The sequence below is a fragment of the Mustela erminea genome, chromosome 3 (genome assembly GCF_009829155.1).
Source record: "Mustela erminea isolate mMusErm1 chromosome 3, mMusErm1.Pri, whole genome shotgun sequence".
Taxonomy (NCBI): Eukaryota; Metazoa; Chordata; class Mammalia; order Carnivora; family Mustelidae; genus Mustela; species Mustela erminea.
The window spans coordinates 1,677,564-1,685,947 of NC_045616.1; the positions used below are offsets into that span (position 1 = coordinate 1,677,564).

Consider the following 8,384-nt stretch of genomic DNA (forward strand, 5'->3'; position numbering starts at 1 on the left):
CCTCACCCCTTTCATGCTCGCTCTCTCTTTCTCTCAAATAAATAAAATCTTAAAAAAAAAAGAATTCTAATCTGAGATTTCTTATAACTCTCCCATTAAAGCCAAATTCATGAGGCATCTTAGGTAAATCCATATCTTTTCTGCACCTGTGTAAATGATCAGCCCTGTTTGATCATGAATGATTTTTCCTTGTGAATACTTTTGATTAAAAATGTAGAGCATGCAGGGCATAAAAATTCATGCTTCAGTGGAAAATTCTGTATTATCTAGGTTGAGAGGACATTTCCCAACTATATCACTATATCACTTCTGGACATGAATAACTCACTCCATAAATCTATGATTTTGTTTCTTTATCTTTTTAATAATGGGAAATAATTTTAAAAAGAATATGTTCAATAAATTTATGAATCAGTAAAATGAGGCTTTGTCAATATTTAACATCTTACACTAAATATAAACATGGGGGAAAAGGTGTGCAAACACATTGATGCACATTGAATTCAAGAGGCAGACATATGTAATTCACATGGAACTTTGGCAGTATTTGGAAGATTTCACTCATTATTTAGAATATGGACATCTACAATAAAATTACACAGGACATAATATGGGTGTGCCTTTGCAAGCAAAATCTCCTAGGCATAGACACTTTGCATTGGGAACAGAAGATGAACTGAATTTTATAGCTTTTAGAGGTTTTGAGACAATATTTTTATCAGGTAACGTATGTGGCTATGCTGGGGTGATGTGAAAATATAGCAAAGCCAGTGTATCTGAGAAAATAGAATGTCCTCAAATAAGTAAACCGTTGACACTAAAATAATTTTATTTTGCTTTAAGGGAGTTTTCATATTCATTCTTGATTATCTGCATAATTTTTTGAGAAGACATTCACACTTAAATATTTGGACACTTGAGAAAATTATATGTGGAATATTTCTTTTGATATATCTATTTTATTGGCTTGTGTCTGTGTTTATGCTAATAGTACTTGTTTTATTGTCATAACATTTTTAAAGTAAGTTTTTGGTCAGAAAAAGTGAATTCTCCAATTGTTTCATTAGCTTATTTTAGCTAGTCAGGGTACCCTGATATTATACCATATATATATATATATATACATACATACATACATATATATATATATATATATATATATATGTGAATATATATATACATACATACATATATATATATGTATATATATATATATATATATTCACAATGGACATTCCAAGAGCATAATCTCAGTGCCCCCCACAAATATATATATTTTATAATTAATTTATTTATTTTCAGCATAACAGTATTGATTATTTTTTCACCACACCCAGTGTTCCATGCAATCCATGCCCTCTATAATACCCACCACCTGGTACCCCAACCTCCTAACCCCCTGCCACTTCAAGCCCCTAAGATTGTTTTTCAGAGTCCATAGTCTCTCATGATTCACCTCCCCTTCCAAATTCCCCCAAATCCCTTTTTCTCTCTAATTCCCCATGTCCTCCATGCTATTTGTTATGCTCCACAAATAGGTGAAACCATATGATAATTGACTCTCTCTGCTTCACTTATTTCACTCAGCATAATCTCTTCGAGTCCTGTCCATGTTGCTACAAATGTTGGGTATTCATCCTTTCTGATGAAAGCATAATACTCCATAGTGTATATGGACCACATTTTCCTTATCCATTCATCTGCTAAAGGGCATCTTGGTTCTTTCCATAGTTTGGCGACCATGGCCATTGCTGCTGTAAACATTGGGGTACAGATGGCCCTTCTTTTCATGGCATCTGTATCTTTGGGGTAAATACCCAGGAGTGCAATTTCAGGGTCATAGGGAAGTTCTATATTTAATTTCTTAAGGAATCTCCACACTGTTCTCCAAAGAGGCTGCACCAACCTGCATTCCCACCAACAGTGGAAGAGGGTTCCCCTTTCTCCACATCCCCTCCAACACATGTTGTTTCCAGTCTTTCTAACTTTGGCCATTCTAACTGGTGTATGGTGATATCTCAATGTGGTTTTAACTTGAATCTCCCTGAGGGCTAGTAATGATGAACATTTTTTCATGCGCCTGATAGCCATTTGTATGTCTTCATTGGAGAACTGTCTGTTCATATCTTCTGCCCATTTTTTATAGATTGCCTGTTTTGTGTGTGTTGAGTTTGAGGAGTTCATTACAGATCCTCAATATGAACCTTTTGTCTGTACTGTCATTTAAAAATATCTTCTCCCATTCCATGGGTTGCCTCCTTTTTCTTGACTGTTTCCTTTGCTGTGCAGAAGCTTTTGATTTTGATGAAGCCCCAAAAGTTTATTTTTGCTTTTGTTTCCTTTGCCTTTGGAGACATATCTTGAAAGAAGTTGCTGTAGCTGATATCAAAGAGATTACTGCCTATGTTCTCCTCTAGGATTCTGATGGATTCCTGTCTCACATTGAGGTATTTTATCCATTTTGAGTTTATCTTTGTGTACTGTGTAAGAGAATGGTCGAGTTTCATTCTTCTACATATTGCTGTCCAGTTTTCCCAGCACCATTTATTGAAGAGACTGTCTTTTTTCTTCTGTATATTTTTTTCTGTTTTGTTGAAGATTAATTGACCATAGAGTTGAGGGTCAATATCTGGGCTCTCTACTCTTTTCCATTGGTCTATGTGTCTGTTTTTATGCCAGTACTATGCTGTCTTGGTGATCACAGCTTTGTAAAAAAGCTTAAAATCAGGTAACGTGATGCCCCCAGTTTTATTTTTGTTTTTCAACATTTCCTTAGCGATTCGGGGTCTCTTCTGATTCCATACAAGTTTTAGGATTATTTGCTCCAGCTCTTTGAAGAATACCGGTGGAATTTTAATCAGAATGACATTAAAAATATAGATTGCTCTAGGCAGTATAGATATTTTAATAATGTTTATTCTTCCGATCCAAGAGCATGGAATGGTCTTCCATCTTTTTATGTCTTCTTTAATTTCCTTCATGAGTGTTCTGTAGTTCCTCAAGTACAGATCCTTTACCTCTTTGGTTAGATTTATTTTCAGGTATCTTTTGGTTCCTGGTGCTATAGTAAATGGAATTGATTCTCTAATTTCCCTTTCTGTATTTTCATTGTTAGTGTATAAGAAAGCCACTGATTTCTGCACATTGTCTTTGTATCCTGCCACATTGCTGAATTGCTGTATGAGTTCTACTAGTTTGTGTTGTGGAGTCTTTGGGTTTTCCATATAAAGAATCATGTCATCTGCAAAGAGAGAGAGTTTGACTTCTTCATTACCAATTTGAATTCCTTTTATTTCCCTTTGTTGTCTGATTGGTGTTGCTAAGACTTCTAATACTCTGTTGAACAAGAGTAGTGAGAGTGGGCATCCTTGTCATGTTCCTGATCTCAACGAGAAGGCTACAAGCTTTTTCCCATTGAGGATGATATATATTCTATTACAGATTCTATACATAGACTCTGTAATTCTACTGTTTATTCACTAAATCTGTAGTTTGCTTATGGTAACATTGGCCTTTTAACAATATCAAGTTTAGCAAGCCATGAGCACAGGATGTTTCTGTTCAATTATTTGTCTCTTCTATTTTTTCAGTGATGTTTTGTGAATTTCATTGCACAAATTTCTTCCCCTTCTTAAGAATATTTCCAAGTTATTATGGTTTTGGAAGGCATTGTAAATGTAATTTACACTTTTTAAAACGATTCTTACGAATGTACTTTATTTGTATATAGAAGTACAATTTTCTTTTGTCCTGAAACATTGCTAAATTTATTAGTTCTAGCATATTTTTGTAGACTCTTTAAAATTTTGTACCTATAACCTAATGTTGTTTGTGAACCAAGATAGTTTTACTTCATTTCTGATTTGACTTATTTTGTTTTGTTTTGATTTTTGACTAAAGGTTCTGACTATATTTCCATTATAATGTTGATTAGAAGTTACACAGTGGCATTCTTGCTTTGTTTTTGATTTTAGAGGAAGAGCTTTCAGTTTTCACCATTGAGAAGAATGATGGTTGAATTGTGAATGATATTGTGAGTTACATTTTTAACTGTACCACAGTTTTTGTATTACTTTAGTATTTTACTCAAGTAAGGTAGGAACATGATCTCAACACCTCGTAGGGTATGATTCTATTACTCACTATTTCTGATCTCCAAAGACAATATTTCACATTATTTTATCACTTTTTGTTTCTATTTACCTGTATTTTCCACCAATGTGTTTATTTTTAATAAGTAAGTTCTAAATATCAAGTACCACCTATTGACTCATCACTCCAGCCACTGTGGATGAAGAAATAACTCCTCATGAATAATTACATCCAACTCATTTTCCCTTTCCACATCCTTTCAAAATAGTGACATCCCATATTGTGTTTAGAATGGCAATATTGACAGCATTGTTCCATCTTCTAGTATATATTCCTGAGATACAAAAAATATAAATTTCTATAAAATGTGATATTTTAGTTACTATTTCTATATATAGAATATAATCTCCTTGTTCTTATTTCTCATAATTTCTATTATTATCTCTTTCAAGACATTTTTAGGATCATATGTTTATAGGTAATATTGAGAATCTTTAGCAAATGTTCTCAAGGAGACATTTAGAATTGTTAAGAAAACATCCTGCAATATAAATATTGCAAAATAAAAAAAATATATTTTATTGCAAGATGTTTTCTTTTTTTAAGATTTTATTTATTTACTTGACAGACAGAGTTCACAAGTAGGCAGAGAGAGAGAGAGGAGGAGGAAGCAGGCTCTGCTCTGAGCAGAGAGCCCAATGCAGGACCTGATCCCATAACCCTGGGATCATGACCTGAGCCAAAGGCTCGATCCACTGAGCCACCCAGGCACCCACAAGATGTTTTCTTAATTCCATAATTATTTTGGTATATATATTTCTAAGAATGACAATAGGCAACATATGTTCCTGAATATTAATTCTCCAGTTCTCCAAATTTTTCAAAAGAACATCTTTCATGATTTGTTTTTGTTTTCTTTTAACAATGGTAATCTTTTTTTCTCCGCCATGTCTTTAAATCTTTTATTTAATCCACAGCATGGCTGTGTGGTTCTGCTGGTTAAGAATCCATCTCTTGGTTTCAACTCAGGTCATGATCTCAATGTCTTGTGATGGAGCCCTGTGTCAGGCTCCTTACTCAGCAGGGAGCCTGCTTCTCTTTCCCTCTTCCTCTCCCTCAACCCCTCCCCCAACTAGCACATGCTTTCTGTCTAAAAGTAAATAAATAAAATCCATTCACGTTATCATTTTTCATATATGTCTATATTTATATTTATTTGTAATATACTTTCTTTTATACTCATTTCCTTTTATTTATCTAGTGGTATTTATACGGTGAATTAATAGAATTTCATAATTCTTTGAACATACAAATCCCATTAAAAAAATCTTACTGCATTTTCCCGAACTTTTTGGCTCATTTTATATTTGTGTATGAGTGTAAGTTTGTGAATATGTCTGTGTTTATGTACACAAATACATGACAATTCCTATTTCTTGTGGGAGACTTCCTTAAGAGTCTGGTATCATTTGGCTCTAAAATAAAATTTAAGATAAAATACTATATACTGCATAGAGTTTGTTCACATGTGATGTCAGTGAAGAAATCCTCCTCCCATCTCCATGAAAGTTACGATCTTATTTTCTTTTCCTCCTATTAAGTGACTGGCTATTCTATTCAAAGGGTCCTGATCTATTTTATTCCCCATTCTGCCTTTGAAACTTGTTCTATTTAAACTTATACATTGTTTTTATCACGATGATATTTGACATTTAAGAGGCAGAGTTTACATACATGTTATTAAATTTACATACCTATCTAAAATTAGAAAGTTTTAAACACAAAAAATAAAAAAGAGAAAAAGAAAAAGAGAAAAAATGAGTAAGATAAAGCACCATAGAATAGTTTATATCATATAAATGTTAGAGAAGCAGAGAGATATAAAATATTCTATTTGGAATAACTCAGGCAGATTTATGAACCCTATCATGAGTATGGTGTATAGGTGTTTAGCTGATGGGTCAATTTGAATGCATCATTCAGAAATTGGTTGAGAAGGCAGAAAAGAATGATTTGCTATAAATGGTACTTGGGAATCATGATTCATTCAAGATTTCAGAACAGATGAGTGTTATGTTACCTAACTTAAAAGATGTTTGATTAGCTGTTACTGTGAAAAGAGGACTCAAGAAGGAAATATTTCTCAACAGAAGATGAGAGACTGTTGCATCTTTAGAAGTAAGTCTTAGATATAAAGGAAAAGCGGTCCTTAATGAATCATAAACACTTTCCTTAAAATAACTATATATATATATATATAGATAGATAGATATAGATATAGATATAGATATTCTATTCATATATTTTGAATAAATATCTGATTTCCACAATACTTGTGTTTGTTTACAGTAGTAAAGCATACTTATCCTAATGAATTCTTAACAAATATCCATGTTTCTTAAATAAATTTAAAGTTTTCTTAGAAAATATTTAGGCTACTAATGCTTCCATCTCACATTTTAATCTCTGGGTCAAAATGTATATACATTTTTCCAAAATTGAAAAGTCTAGATATTCAATTAAGAGTTGTAACATTTTAAATAATACACAGTATCGTTAAAACTATACATTAAAATAAGCTTCTTGTTCTATATTTGACTTATTTTTATGTCTGCTTTTAGGAAAATCCTATCAATGCCCCATGGAAAATTATACTCAAACATCAACTGATTTCATCTTATTGGGGTTGTTCCTGCCAACAAGAATTGGCCTATTCCTCTTTATTGTCATCATTCTTATTTTCCTAATTGCTCTGTTTGGCAACCTGTCCATGATTCTCCTCATCTTCCTAGACACACATCTCCACACACCCATGTATTTCTTACTCTGTCAGCTCTCTCTCATTGACCTAAACTATATATACACCATAGTCCCCAAGATGGTTTCCAATTTTGTGTTTGGAAACAAAACTATCTCCATTATTGGGTGTGGTGTTCAGAGCTTCTTGTTCTTGACTTTAGGAGGTGCAGAAGCATTGCTCCTGATATGTATGGCCTACGATCATTATGTGGCTATTTGTTTTCCTCTTCATTATTCCATCCGTGAACAGAAGAGTGTGTGTGCTGATGATAACAGGGTCTTGGTTAATGGGCTCAGTCAACTCCTGTGCTCACACTGTATACGCCCTCCATATACCTTATTGTCAATACAGCACCATCAACCATTTCTTTTGTGATGTCCCTGCCATGTTGACTCTAGACTGCATGGACACCTGGGTCTATGAGTACACAGTGTTTGTGAGCACCACCCTCTTCCTTGTGTTTCCTTTCATTTGCATTGCATCTTCCTATGGCCGTGTTCTCCTTGCAATCTGCCACATGCAGTCAATAGAAGGGAGGAAGAAAGCCTATTCTACCTGCAGCACCCACCTCACTGTGGTCACTTTATACTATGTGCCTTTTGCTTATACTTATCTATGCCCAAGATCCTTCCAACAGAGGACAAGGTTCTGGCTGTCTTCTACACTATCCTGACCCCAATGTTCAACCCCATCATCTAAAGCCTGAGAAATAAGGAGGTGATAGGGGCCCTGAGAAGAGTGATTCAGAGACTACTTTGTAAAAATGTAGACACTGCTGTTTGTATATTTATCCAACACTTGGTTATAAGTCCATTCACCAGTGTATAGTAACTAAAATATTTTATGCTACGAGATGAAGGACTAAAATTGGAAAAGGAATATTACTCATGTCTGGACAAAACTGTGTTGCAAATATATATATATATATGGAACTGAGCCTTGCATCAAGATCTGCACTCAGCGGTGAGTCTGCTTCTCTCTTTCTCTCTCTCTGTTTCTCTCTGCCCCTCGTCCACTTTCACTCTCTGTTAAAATAAATATTTTAAAATTTTCAAAACTTGTCTTTTTTACTCTTTATTTTCCCATAAATGTCAAGTGAACTCATTTTTTGCTAATATGTTTTCAATGAAAATGGTTCTTTTTCATGTATAAATGAAAATGGAAACCATCGTACTGAAGCTGTCATTCAACGTAACAGTTCTAGTATTTTCCAATATATCTAAACAGAAAAATGTTTCCTGAATATATAGATCTAATTAAAACTCAGAAAACTTATTCTCATGGTTGACTTGTGACTTACCTGTGCCAGTTATTATTATTATTTTTTTTTTTAAATTAGGGTAGCTTAGCTTTAGAAAGATTTGGCTGAGACTTCATTAGGGATTTTAAAGCCCTTATACCATCCTAAGCAGAATAAAATAATTTTATGGTACTTTTAGGGAGATGAATCCTAGAAAATTGATTCATTTCAGGTATTCCACAAGATCAAGTA

The 8,384-nt window shown here is 33.7% G+C and overlaps 1 pseudogene; it reads left to right on the top strand.

Annotated features, from left to right (window-relative positions):
• Positions 1-6,898: 6,898 nt before the first annotated feature.
• Positions 6,899-7,591, top strand: LOC116585524 (annotated as a pseudogene).
• The last annotated feature ends 793 nt before the right edge of the window (positions 7,592-8,384 follow it).